The sequence below is a fragment of the Mirounga leonina genome, unplaced genomic scaffold (assembly GCF_011800145.1).
Source record: "Mirounga leonina isolate KUSES-001 unplaced genomic scaffold, KU_Mleo_1.0 Mir_357, whole genome shotgun sequence".
Taxonomy (NCBI): domain Eukaryota; kingdom Metazoa; phylum Chordata; class Mammalia; order Carnivora; family Phocidae; genus Mirounga; species Mirounga leonina.
Genome location: NW_023270702.1, coordinates 6,817,033 through 6,831,440, shown reverse-complemented (window position 1 = coordinate 6,831,440; position 14,408 = coordinate 6,817,033). Strand labels below are relative to the sequence as shown.

General features: G+C 39.8%; 1 protein-coding gene across 3 annotated transcripts in view; it reads left to right on the top strand.

The window, feature by feature from the left end:
- The window catches only part of PAPSS1 (3'-phosphoadenosine 5'-phosphosulfate synthase 1), a 99,109-nt gene that overhangs the window by 69,999 nt on the left and 14,702 nt on the right, over positions 1-14,408 (top strand). The window lies entirely within an intron of this gene.

Below are 14,408 nucleotides of genomic sequence, written 5' to 3'. Positions count from 1 at the left end.
TGTTTTGCGAGACTGGTGCATAATAGAGTCGGAAGTAAAATTACTTCTTGATACTGTGTGCGGAGAGGGTCCTGGAGTTCTATTTAGTGGTCAAAAAGAATGTTGTGAGATCTTTTTATGACCATACATATAGACAAGGACTTAATCAGGTTTTTGCTTCAAGGCCGAATAGGCATTCAAAAATGAATGACCTCAAAAACAGTGTGTGGGGAATTCCTAGCCAGCTTCTTGTTGAATTTTCAAGATAAAGAATGGAATGCACATTATTATTGCATTCTTTTTCAGCTCTTGAAGGGAGATGGATTTATTTAGATTATTTGGGAGGCAGACCCTCTTAAAGAGGATCTAAATAGTTTTTATATATTCTGTGATGTCTTTCTCGAAAAAAGTTTAGGAAATCCAAGCGTGTTTGGCTATTCTTTAGGCTCACGCCTAAAAATTTTCACTGGAGCTTAGTTGTGGGTTTGTATGCTCTTACTGTCTCTTTATCCAAGAAAAACAAAGAAAAGATAATAATAATAAAAAACCCTCAAAGATTAAAATGTATATGACTCTTCTCTTAGATCCAGTCTAAATAATGCATTGGAACTTCAGTAGGTCAAGCTCCTCATACTCTTCTTCCCTCTTTGTTGGTATCAAAGGTTCAGGAGAATTAGGCAGGGGATCACCCTTTAAGTTTCCTATACACCATCACGACTTCTTCAAAGAGGAACTACATTGTCCTGGAGATAAAGTGACAAATTTTCTTCCGGTAGTTCTCCAACCGTTCCTTTGGTGCTGTCTTCATCATCATCATCATTTTAAAGGAATCATTTGGTCTCAAATTCTCCAGAGTTATAGGATGAATGGTTTTTAAAGTGGGAGTGACCCAAGCAAGTTCAGGGTCAGGAATAGGCCACCTGGGAAAGGAAAGGGATTTACCTTCCCAATTCAGGACATATTTTGTCCCCTTTGTGTTTCGTTTCTTATTCCCTATCTAAAAGGGGAAGAGAGATGACATTTTAACTAAACTGAAAATTGTTTTCAGAAAGGCGAAGATGAGAGGATAGATAAATAATAAAAGTAGCCAAGCTGTGCTAAAACAGATTATTCTTTCCTGAGAGAACACCACAAAGAATTAAAGCATGCTGTCTTGTCTACATTGGAAAGATTCTCACGTCTTCTGATTTCAGAAGCAGGTGTGTTTCTTAAGAAAGATTCAAAGGTGAAGGTACACAAAGGTACCTTTGGGGTGCTGCTAGCATTTTGGCTTCCCTGAGAGCTGTGTTTTTTGCAAGCATAGCTGACTGGTCAGTGAGCTGGCTGCAGCAGGCCCTTCCGTGGCTCAGAGTTGCTGCCTGTTGCTTCCCACCAGGACGTGGTCTGGTGAAGACAGTCCAGTCCTGCCATCGAGGAGTGGCGGCATGGTTCTGGTTTGCCCCCAGATGGTTTGTAATCTCAGGCTAGGCTTCTTTAGACTTCTCTGGGTTATTTTTGAGTGCACCATAAATGGTTATTTAACTGGTGCACAAGGAGGTTGGACTAAATATTGTTGAAAGGTCTGTTCCAGGGCATTTTCTAGTTTGTCTCACTTTCTTTTAACTTCATATTTAAGTATAGTATACGTTGGAAACAGTACACATTTCATAGATGTACAGTGAAATGGATTTCTCCCATTTGAACAGTCATACAACCAGCATCCAGACTTTTAAAAAAAAGACTCTTATCTGCATCCTAGAAGCTGTCCTTCCTGTCTTTCTGTTCCCTCCCTGTTCTCCCCCAGTGGTCCCCAGTATCCTCATTTCTCACCTCATGGATCCAGTTTGCTTGTGCCAAAGCTTGGATACTCTGAGAGTGAGATTAGCCTTAGGGAAATTTATTGGCGAGAGCCTTGGGATCAACGCCTGTGAAGAGGAAAGAGAGGAAAGGAAGTGGGATTGGGCAGAGGGAAGAGTGAAGCTGTGGTTCAGCCTTAGTGGAAGCCTCAGTTGCCCATGTGGAGTTCTGGAAAGGCCCGCAGAGATGTTCCATGTTGCACAAGAACTAGGCATTCATGCCCTGGTGTGGAGCAGCGATTGGCCACCCAGGGAAGGGGTGTGCCCTCGGGCCCGGCTGCTGTCTGCGCGGAGGCCGTTTCTGAAGAGGGCTGACAGCTGCTGAGTGTGTGCTGGCCCCTCTCCCAGACGCTGGGGAATAGTCCTCTTTTACTCCGGGGGGTGGGGGGTGGGGTGGTGGGGGCGGACACCTGAGGGTTGCCTCAGTGTCCGGTCCAGCCTTTGTGTACCTGAAACCCTGCAGCATATACTTCTTTGTGTCTGGCTTCTTTCACTTTACATTGTGTTTCTCGAACTCAGCCTTCGTTGTGTATCGTTGGTTGTAGGTCGGTCGTTCTCAGTACTCGTCATGTGACTCCACCCAGTACTGTGGGTGGGCATGTGGGCAGTTTCCAGTGCTTTGCTAGTAAGAGTAGCGCTGGGATGGAGATTTTAGTGCATGTCTTCTAGTGGACGTTTATGTCGTTGTATACCGAGCGGTCGCATTGCTGGGTCGTGGGGTATGCGTTTGTTCAGCTTAGTAAATGCTCGCAGTGGATTTTCTAATGTGGTTGTGCCATTTTACTCTCCCAAACGAGAAAATAAGTATTTCCTCATACTTGATTATCTTTTTTTTTTTTTTTAAGGATTTATTTATTTATTTGAGAGAGGGAGGGAAAGTCGCAAGCCAACTCTCGGCCGAGCGCGGAGCCCAACCCTGGGCTGGATCTCACCGCCCCGAGATCACAACCTGAGCCGGAACCAAGAGTCGGACGCTTAACCAGCTGTGCCACCCAGGCGCCCTTTGATGATCTTTTTCGTTTTAGTTAGTTTATTCCTTTAGCCTGACTCTTCAGCCACACATTTTCTAATAATTTACTATTTCTTAAGCAGCCTCAAAAATGTTTTCATTGAACCGGCTTCACTGAAGAGGAAATGGAGAAGCAGTAAATGAGTTGTATTTATATATAGTGATTGAGAAATAGAATATAAAAATAGCTCATTTTCAGTGAGCTTTTACTGTATCTGCCTGGCAATATGTCAAGGGTTTTACTTGTATTAGCTAACTTAATCCTTACAATAACACTAAGACGGTAGGTATGATTATTATTCTCAGCTTACAGATGAGGAAGCAGAGGTAGAGCTGTTAAAAAACAGGGGCAGAGTGGGTGGTGGTGGTAGGGGGTGTTCAGTGGATTGAAAATCACCAAGAGGAAAACATCAGAAATTACAGGCAAGAGATGATTGTGGTTAAATAGACCTTGCAGGATTCTTGCTGAAAGCAAGCCAGCTGATCAAATATCACTTAGGGGGTGGTGGGGAAGAAGGATTTGAACACGTGTCGAGGATAGGGAGTTTCTGCTAGCAAGAGTTTTGCTAAAACTGGGTAACACAGGCCCTACATGGATGGACACTGAAGGTCGTCGGGCTTTGAGGGCTTGGAGGAATCTCACTAGAGTTAGGTCAAGCAGAGAGACCCTAGAGTCACTAAGCATGACTGCAGAGCTGGGACCGAAACTCAGGCCAGTCTAATTCCATGGCCTGCTGTTTTCTCCAGATCTCTCTGCCGCCTGGAAGTCTCTAAGGGGCCTGTGGTGGGTAGTGGGTGGGAGGGCAAAGAAGTCAGGTGTCTGCACAGAGCTCTCAGGTTTTCTAGAAGTGTGTGAAAGCACCTTAAAATTGCATCTGCCTATAGATCTCTATTTGGAGTTAGGAGCTAAGAGGTGTGGATCTTGTCAGGAAGCACTGGATCTGGTACCTGAGCAAAAGGCAGTTTTTAACTTCTGAACTTTTAAAGAGCAAACTAGAAACTCTAGTAAACCTCTCTGTATTTTAAACCCTTAAATGTTTTACTGATTTATGACCTGGCAGGATGTAAACGGTTAGATTGAGTGGCTTGTGAAAACTATCCATTTCTTTTTCTCAAGTGCCCCCCTTGAGTGTTTGACTTATTTGGCTTATTCACAGCCGTAAGTGAAGAATTTTTTTGTAATTAAAAAAACATTCATTTTTGTAGCTTTTCCAGTGACATCAGGAAAAAGTCTGCCAGTAATGCTTATTTGCCAACTAATAATAATAAAATAAAAACAATGACTCTCCTTTAATCATTTTCTGTAGGTCATTTAGAAGGCATTGGTACCAGATTTGTTTCCCTAGCACAAATGCTTTTCAGAGCAATGAGCAGCTGTGAAGCCTGTCTGGTTATCAACACGATGCCCCTGATTTTCCAGTCTGTAAAGATTTAATAGCTTTGATTCCTAAATTCCATTTTAGAAATTGGGTGGGTGGGGGGCAGCATGTGGAGGGAGAGTTACTTTTCTAATGCTGAAAAGGTGTTCTATGTGTGCATTTTTGTTTTTGTGAGGTATTCATCGACTGTAGGAGATTATGGTTGTCCTGTCTTGTAAAATGCTAAGTCCCTTTTTGTAAAGGATAAATAATGCGTGAACGTGCTGAAAGTATGATGCATTTTGGAATGTGCCTATGTGCCACTAAAAGCCTTATCCTTGGGTTAAGACATTTGAATAAGAATAACCCGTTGAACTTTGGAGGAAACATAGAGTTGGACGTAAGGATTTCTCTGCCGTGAAAGTTAGGCATGCATTAGTAAATGACTCCTTAATAGAAATTGTTTCTGTGCAGAGGAGCAGATGCCCTACACTGGGACAGTAGGAATATACTGCCCCCTGGATGATAGTGTATTTGTTTAATTAGTCTGTGCTTTATACCAGTATCTGTAGCTTAAATAGGATGTCTGTTAGGATTTAAATCTGTTCCTCCCTGTAAGCACTTCTAAGAGTTCCAGTGCCCTAAAGAGACATTTCTTCTGGAGATTTAAGCCTAATTGTAAGAGCCATAGACTCCCCAGTTTTAATTGTCAACTTTGGTCTTCTTTGGGGCCTTTGATAATTTTGTCTTCTCATTTATCTTATTCGTGTTTCTGGAGTCGTGCAACACAGGCCCTTCTCCAGGATCTTTGGGGTCATGTATTACCTGATTCTCCTGGGAGATAAAGCACATTAATATTTCTGTGGCACAGTGAATGATTTTTCACACCAAGTGGGATCAGTAGAGCCCACAACTAACTTCATGTCGGTCTTGATCAGGTTTTGCTGCTAAATTAGTTTTAAAAACTAGGTACATAGAGGTTTTTAAATTTCAGATGCATGTGTTACCTAATTGTGGTAAGTTCACAAAATGTACATAGATTTTGTTGTATACCTTAAACTCACACAAGGTCGTATGTCAATTATATCTGAAGAAAGCTGGAAAAAATTGGATTTCAGGTTTTTCAATAAGCAGTTGTGGGTCTGTACCACAAAAGCAGTTAGAGTCTGTTGATGTATTTTGAAAGTAATTTTGGGGGTCTGTGTAGTCTGACACAGACTTTTATATATTTTTATATTTTATATATTTTTAGTTTATATCTAGTTTCTTGATAACCGAAATTACTAATTTAATTCAGAGGCATTAGATTTAACAGATGTTTTAGGATGCTTTTCACGGGGGAAAATGCCCCTTTTTTCCTCCTGATTTTTCTATAGATTTTCTGCTCAGCATCTGTTCTTGTTTCTTAGTGAAGCAGCATCATGTTCCAATATTGTCTGTTAGTCTAGTTTTCCTGCAGTTAGGTAATCTATACTGTTCCTTCCCTAAGTGTAGTGCTAACCAGGATTTGTCCTCCTGATGTCCTGTCTTGCTGTAGGGCTTGACACAGCGTGAGGGGCTCAGTAAGAATAGGTATGCATGAATTTGGGGGTTGTAGATACCCAGGAATAATACTCTTTCAGTTGTTCATTTTGCACCTTAGACATGTTATTGAAACTTGCCAGGTCTCAGTTTTCTTATTTGTGAAATAGGAATAGTAACTGATAAATTTGCTGAAACCATTAAATGAGATAATATTTATAAAACACTTTCTACAGTGACTAGCATATTAGGAGCTCAGTCATTGGTACCTATTTTGATCTTCTCTCACCCTAGTAAAGAACTTCATGAAATGTTTTCTAATGCCTTACCACCTTTGGTTCCTTAAAATAATAACTGGTGAGAGGGTGGAGAGGCAGAACAAAATCAAGCACTTCTTTCTTTTATCAAAAGCAAATTTGGGGGCCCCTGGGCTTGAGAGGCAGGAGTGAGATGGGGGGCTGGGCCATGGTGGATTTATTCTCTTCCCCCTCGATCCTCCTAATCTGCAAAGCTGGGCTCAGCCAAGGAAGCATAGTTTATGAGAAAAAAATTAGTTTGGGTGCTGATGGTTCTGAACAAATACATCTCTTACATTTGAGTTGTGTTATTTCAAAGACTCAGACAGTTGAGATTTCTTGCACATAAAGGGAATCTTTGGGACAACTTGTAATTTGAATGTCACATCTCAATTTCTTGATTTGCAGAATGAAGGATTTAGGTTCCACAGTCTAAACTCCCTTTCAACTCTTAAGATTGTGTGATGAGAGTAATTGTAAATTGTAATTCTCTTCTACAAGCTGGAGAATGAAACATCTAAGTAGAATTTGTAATTTTTGCATTGCACATCATCAATGTGACTCTTATGAGGACTGAATACTGTTCGGTGCCCATACAGAGTAATAGAAATTGGTAGAAGCTAGTACTAGTTGCACAATTAAGATAGTACTAGTACTAGTACTAGTTGCACAATTAAGATAGAAAGCCATAAGGACCCAGAATCTAATGATGGGAAGGATGAACCTCCTTTTTCATTTGCCTCTCTAGATTTTCCCAGTCACTTGAAGAGTGTAAAGTGATTCCTACTGTTGAGACATCAGGAGACAGGCCATTATGATTTGGGAATTTCAGGAAAATAGATTAATATTAGAAGGATGTGATAGTGTACAAAGAAGAGAGAGGGGTATTTTAACATGGAATTTGTGAGATGAATGAAGGTATAGATTTTTTACCCAACAAAAATAGGTCATGGATTTGACTTTGTGAAGAATTTTTGTACCATTAAAATAAGTACACTTTTGATAGTTTGGAAAGGAAATCTTGCACATTTATGTAAGAAAATAGTTTCTGTGCCTAAATTCTTTTATAAATCAGTTATTTGAGTTTTGCCATATGGAATGTTGAATTTAATAAAATTTACTACACTTACATAAAAGCAAATTTCAGAGTGAATATATAAAGAAATAGGTCACCTAAGCTGGACTTAAATTGTTCTATTTATTATCCTCAGTTTTTCTTTCTTTCTTTCTTTCTTTCGTTCGTTCTTTCTTTCGTTCTTTCGTTCTTTCTTTCGTTCTTTCGTTCTTTCTTTCGTTCTTTCTTTCGTTCTTTCTTTTCTTTCTAGCGTGCAAGGGGAGGGGGGAGGAGGTAGGGGCAGAGGGAAAGAGAGAATCCCAAGCAGGCTCCATGCAGCCCCAACATGGGGCTCAATCTCATGACCTTGAGATCATGACCCAAGCCGAAATTGAGAGTTGGAAGCCTAACCAACTGAGCCACCCAGGTGCCCCCCTCAATATTTGTAATTAAGAAAAATTGAGGCTATATACTTACTCTGCCAGGCTTCTGGGATAGTGGAATTTCTCAATTGGAGCAGGAGAAGATGGTGTAGTAGTCACAGTATTTTATGTAAGTAGTATAGTCCAGTTATATGTTTTTGTAATATAATTTTAAATTTGGAAAGTTTGTTCATTTTTTGTTTCAGAAACTGTTGAAAATAAAATTTACCAAAATCTTTGGGAGTAGGGGGATAGATGATGGATACCATTTTTCTAATGGAGTCAGGGAGCAAATGAGACTTTATGTTTATCAAAAGAGATGTCAATTAAAAATAGGTAAGAGGAAAAAAAATGAGTAAGAGACACTCTTCTAGGTAAGATGGCCATATTGGGACAAATCAAGAGCAATTCTAATCCTAAGGAATTTACATTTTAAATATTGTGTATGGAGATGTATAATTTGGGTTCCTAACAGTAATCTTTTGGTTCAGTAGTCACACAGTATCTTAATAAATCTGTGATGGGTGGTAGGGAGTAGGCATTATAGGATTAATATTTGCATAGATAAATTACATTTCTTTAAGAGTTAATTATAATTTGAATTATAAACTACTTCTCTATTATTACTATTGGACAGCAAAACTTAAGTAAATCTGATTTGTATTACAATATGGAAATAAGAGATTTGAATAAACCTTAGCCCCCAAAATGTACTTTGGGAAGAAATTCTAAACAAATATCTATTTTAACTCAAGTTACTGATTCTAAGTAGTCCATATTCTGTGTAACATTTTGATAAGACAGTTCTCAAACCTTATTTGAAAGTGAGGTAATTGTTGAACCTCCATTTTAGTTAGAATTTAAACAGGGGAAGTTTAAAGAATTACTAATCTTCAAAAGGAGAGTGATTATAAAAATGTAAAGTGAACTCTAATCTAAAGATTACCCTAGGGTTGAGGGAGATTACCAAAGGAAAGATAAACTTGGAAAAGGGATCCCCCTCCCTAAGACTGGGCTGCAGACCTCATTGGAAAAGACAGTTTCCTCCCACCAGATGGTGGAGAAATTCAGTGGACTGTCTGGACCACAAGTGGGCTCACAGAAACCAGAAAGCAGGAAATACCCTCTGGTGAACAGGCTAGCTGAGGCTGACAGACTGGTGCTTAGAGTGGGTGGGGGCATTGGGAGGGAGCCTGCTTGCTGCCAGAGCAGTTCACAGTGTGATACCTGTATTGAGGTGGATGCAAGAAACAACCCTCTGGGACATAGGTGAGCACGGGCTGGTGGGTGGGTGAGCTGTGGGAATCAGGGAGCTGCTGCTGGTGGGAGGCTTGGAATGCACCAGCATCTGCACTAGAAGGGAGCAGTGGGGTGGGCCTTGCGCTCAGGCTTAGGCTTTGGGGTCATTGAAGGCTTGTGTACTTTGGGCTTGTCCATGGACCAGAGTGCCACTCAATATCACCATACACAGGGACCTTTGACACCCCCTTCCTCCTACAATGTCCCTATGATGCCCTCTACTGATAAAACTTAACACTGCGCTCACTGTAAAGGGAGAAATACTTAAAGAGTTCAATTCATTATCTCAGAGCGAGTACTAAAGGGTGAATTTGGAGTTAAGGGACAATAGATTGATAATTGGCACAAAAAGCTATAGAATTATGGGGTACCTGGGTGGCTCAGTCAGTTAAATGTTGGACTCTTGGTTTCAGCTTGGGTTGTGATCATGGGGTCATTGGGGTAGAGCCCCACATGGGGCTCTGCCCTCAGTGGGGCGCTGCGTTCAGCAGGGAGTCTGCTTGGGATCCTCTCCCTCTCCCCCTCCCCACACTTGTGCTCTTGCTCGCTCTCAAATAAATATCTTTTTTTTTTTTTAAAGATTTTATTCTTTTATTTGACAGAGACATAGCGAGGGAGGGAACACAAGCAGGGGGAGTGGGAGAAGGAGAAGCAGGCTTCCTGCCAAGCAGGGAGCCCGATGCGGGGCTTGATCCCAGGACCCTGGGATCATGACCTGAGCTGAAGGCAGATGCTTAATGATTGAGCCACCCAGGTGCTCCTCAAATATCTTAAAAAAAAAAAAAATGCTAGAGTGACATCCCCAACAAGGAAGAAATAAACCTCAAAAAAAAAAAAAAAAAAAGGTGCCAATAAATTACCTGCCAGCTAGAATGAAGCTGTTGACACTAAAGGAAAACAACACAATTCAGACTCCTTAGAAGAAATCATGCACAGGTCCAGTATACAGTAACAATGAATAATTACAAATATGAAGAAGCAGGAAAGTGTGATCAATAATCCAGAATGAAAGCTGTCACAAGAAACATACCTTGAGATGATGCTGATGTAGGAATTAGCAATTAAGAGCATTAAAGCTTCTTAAAAGCAAATATGGTCTTATGGATGAGGAATCTCAAAAATATGGAAACTATTTGAGAAAGTGTGCAAGCAGGAGGTGGGGGGGGCAATCAAATGGAAAGTCAAGGACTAAAAAAGTAGATCTGAAATGAAAACATTTATTGGATGGATGTAAATGCAGACTAGAGTTAGTAGAAGAAAAGGTCAGTGAGAGAGAAGTCAGATCAATCAAAGTAACTTGAAAAGGAAAATAGATGGGAAAATGAGCAGAGCCTCAGTGACCTGTGGGCAGTATCAGGCCATCTAACATATATTTAATTGGAGTTCTGAAAAGAGGAGAGGGGGAAAAAATGTGGCAGAAAAGGTTTTTGAAAAAATGGTTAAAAGTTTTCCAAGTCAACCTACAAATTCAAGAAACCTAATAAATCTTAGAATAAATTCAAAGAAAACTACACTTAGGCATAGTCAGTCTCCTGAAATTTCATGATATAAAGAGGACCCTTAAAAGCAAAGCTATAGGGGTTCCTGGGTGGCTCAGTTGGTTAAGTGGGGGTTAAGGGTCTGACTCTTGGTTTCAGCTCAGGTCATGAGATCTCAGGGTCATGAGATCGAGCCCCCTGTCTGGCTCCATGCTCAGTGGGGGAGTCTGCTGCCTCCCCCCCCCCCGTTCCCCGCTTGCACACTTTCTCAAATAAAATCTTAAAAAAAAAAAAAAGGCAAAGCAGGGAGGGAGGAAGAGGAAACAGTAGGGAAATAGGAATGATGGCTGACTTCTCAGGAGCAATACAAACCAGAAACATGGAGTAACATCTTTAAGAGAAAAACAAAAAGAAATGTCTGTTAATCTAGAATTCTATATTCAAGCAAAAATAAAGGTGAAGTAAAGACATTTTCAGATAAATGAGAGTTGAGAATTTTATTAGGGAAAAGGTTTTCCGGATTCTTCCAGCAGACTTCCTCAGAGGTCCCATTATTTGCTCAGATCCCCACACTGTATGGCCGTATGGCTGTACAGCAGGGAAGACTGCAAAAACAAGGACCTGACATTTTCATCTTCTAGACTGTGGTTTCTTTCATCAAGAAATAGATCAGGGCAAAGAAAAATCAGTTGTTTGTATAGGCAACCAACACTATTTGCCACATAGGAGTTAAATTACTTTTGTAATCAGAAAAAAAGCCAATCTGTTATTTGGCACGCAGATGCAAGTAAAGTAGAAAATAAGTCACTTGTTAGGTTGGCCATTTACAGATTCTTAGAAGACGTTATAGGAAAGCTGTGGACATCACTGTATTCCTTCTTCATATGCATTCAGTATTCCAAACCTGCTTGCCACTGGGCATAAAAAGATAGTACATCTTGACCTCATGTGCTGGAGAGAGAAACAGGCAGCGCTCACAGGGTTTTAGTGACCACCTTCTAGGCAGCATGTCATCTTTTTCATAGAGCAAATGAATCTTCTTTAGAAACACTGGCTAGGAAGCAATTAAATGCAACCGGAATTGTCATGGACTGTTTCACAGAGTAATAGTAACAGTGGCAGTGTTTGTGACTGTCCTTTGTTGAGGGCTAAGTGCTGTCTTGAGTGTTTTGAAATCTCCCACCAGTCTGATGTGTTAAACATTACCTTTGCCATTTTATAAATTTGGAAACCGAGGCTTCAGTTTCAAGTCCAAACTTGACTAAGGGCATTCTGACATTAAAGTGCAAAACCAGGATTTAAATCTAGGACAGTCTGATTCAAAAGCCTGTGTTCCTAAACCAGATACGGGGGATGGCTATGGGCTGACTTGCATTTCTTTTGATTAAAGCATATTATCTTTTCAGTGGGTTGTAAGTTGATTCACACCAGGCATTCTTGGAAGAGCTACATGTGATTTGCTTATTCCTGGTTGTTCCAGTTTTAAAAAGTATTCTCATAGGGAAACCATTTCCTAGAATGTAAATTAAAATTATTCAGTCACTTGCAGGAGAATGTTGACTCTGTCCATGTTTGTTGTGTTTACCTTTAATTTACTCATTTAACCTCTAGAAGAAATTAAAGAGGCAATTAAATTTCCTGGCTATTTTATAAGCCAAAGTTAGAACTGGCCACTGCCAGTTGCTTTGTGATCCTGTAAGGTACTAATTTTTCTGGCTTTGGTTTCCTCTCCTTTTAAAAGGGCAGAGAGGGTTGGATTAAATGATCTGAGCTTCCTTCCATGTTCAAATTAAGCCATACATCCTTGGTTCATTGACCATTTGGTACTTGAATGAATTAAGTATATAGATATAAATATTTAATGAGCATAATAAGTTCACCTAAATTCAGAGAACTTCGATTGCCCTTTTTAATTTAACTCTGAAAGCAGCAGCTAATTTGCATGAGGCTGAAATGATTTTCCACTTAAGTGAAGCTGCAAAGTAGTTAATTGATGATTGATTTTGACTGACCCTTTGATAAAAATTCTGAGTCTGGACTAGCAAAGGTCTTGTGTGTCTACAGTGAAGGGGCAGAGGGGAATGAGCAGAATTTTCATGAAGCGCTGAATCTGAAGGTGGTTGGAGGAAGAGGTGGCATATATGAGGAACAAAGATCTTCTACCATTGTGTTTTGCCATCTTGTTCATACAGAACTATTAGAGCTCATTGCAAACAGTGGTAATGCTGCATAGTAGAAAACATAGAGTGACAGGACCTTGGGGTCCTCTTTATTTAGCTAACATATGGGGAAAGAGAACTAGGATAGTACTCAGGAGGTTTTTAAATGTTCCATGTTTGGAACTGGCAAATATCATTTGGGCTGTCATTCTTTTGGCCAAAACTCTGCCACATGGCTACACTGCAAGGAGTAATAGGGATTATATTAAATTGTGTTCTCAGGAAGAAAGGTAGTATAAGGTCCTTAGAAATACAGGTATATGGAAAAACAGGTGAGTGAAAAAAAAAGTCAAGACAATTATTAACTCTAGGAAGAACAAACAGTTGTACAAGGAGGGGAATAAAGTAAAGATGGTAATGGCTGACATTTTTTATGTACTTTATACCAAGTACTATTCTAAGCCCTTACATTTCATATTAATTTTCTTACAAATTTTATGAGATAAATACAATTGTAATTCCCCTTTTACAGACAAGTGTTGATTTCACCAACAGTGGTGATATCACTGTATTTATTGGATAAATGGGATAGGGAACGAGGAGAATGGAGTAAGAGTCAAGCATCTTCATACTAGGAAATATAAATAATGTAGAAGTAATATAATATCTAAAATTAAATAGTCAAATCAGCAGTATACACATGCCATTTAGAAACACAGGGGCGCCTGACTGGCTCAGTCAGTGGAGCACAGAACTCTTGATCTCGGGGTTGTGAGTTCAAGCCCCATGTTGGGTGCAGAGATTACTTAAAAATAAAATCTTAAAAACACACACACACACACACACACACACAGGTAAATATCACTAGAAACAACTGAAAAAGCTGCAACTCCTCAGGGTGATCAGTTTGAGTGTGGGGTCTGGGATTGTCCTTATGCTCTTGCACTTTCTAAACTATGTCAATAAAAATATGTCTTGGTATAAGACAAACTGTCAAGAGAGAGCAAATGACAATGGTGTGTGGGTGGTCATCATTTATATCTTATTTTCACCTAGACCAGAAATGGTTTTGTAGGTTACTAAGTGGTAGAGCTTAACACTGAAAGGGAGGTGAGGCCAGATTTCTAGACCTGGGTTTCCTCTACACTTTCTTGACGAAGTCGCTTAACCTTTGGGCGATCAGTTTCTTCATGTTAATGAGAATGATGATCTCTGTACGGTTACTTTAACTTCTAAAGTACTACAATTCTGGATGTTAAATGAGTAATTTTTTAAAAATTTTCAACAAGTGCTAGTGTGACTGCATCAGCTTCAGAGCTAGTTTTGGATGCAGCGTAGCTGCGGAGTCACGACCAACACCCGGTTTTCTTCTTACCGGGTATCTTGGGTAGGAGTCACTTAGCTATAGGGTTTTCTCAGTGCCAATGTATGTAAGGATTCATAAAACTGAAATCCTTTTCCTCCGGTAGCTTTTTTTTTTTTAATCTATTCAAATATAGCATAGAGAAGAGTGTGTACCTTACAAGTTTATGTACAGTTCAGTGAATTTTTATAGTGAACATACTCTAATTACCAGCACCCAGATCCTGGATCGAGAAACAGAACATTACCAGGGACTCTTAGAGGTAACATCAAAATGGATTAGGTACAAGCTCTTACTTGTTGAAGTTTGTCGAAGGATCCATCTTGTAATTTTCAATTCAAAGCATAGTTTTCAATTATAAGGAGTAAGTTCTGAGGGTCGAGTGTTGCACTTGGTGATTATAGTTAATAATACTATATTATATGCTTGAAATTTGCTGAGAGTAGATCCTAATTGTTCTCACCACACACATACACACAAAGGTAACTGTGAGGTGATAGATGTGTTAATTAACTTAATTGTGGTGAATATTTAACAATATATATCTATCAAATCATGTTGTACGCTTCAGATATATATTGTTTTATTTGTCAATTATACTCAGTAAATCTGGGGGGCAAAAAAGAACATTACCA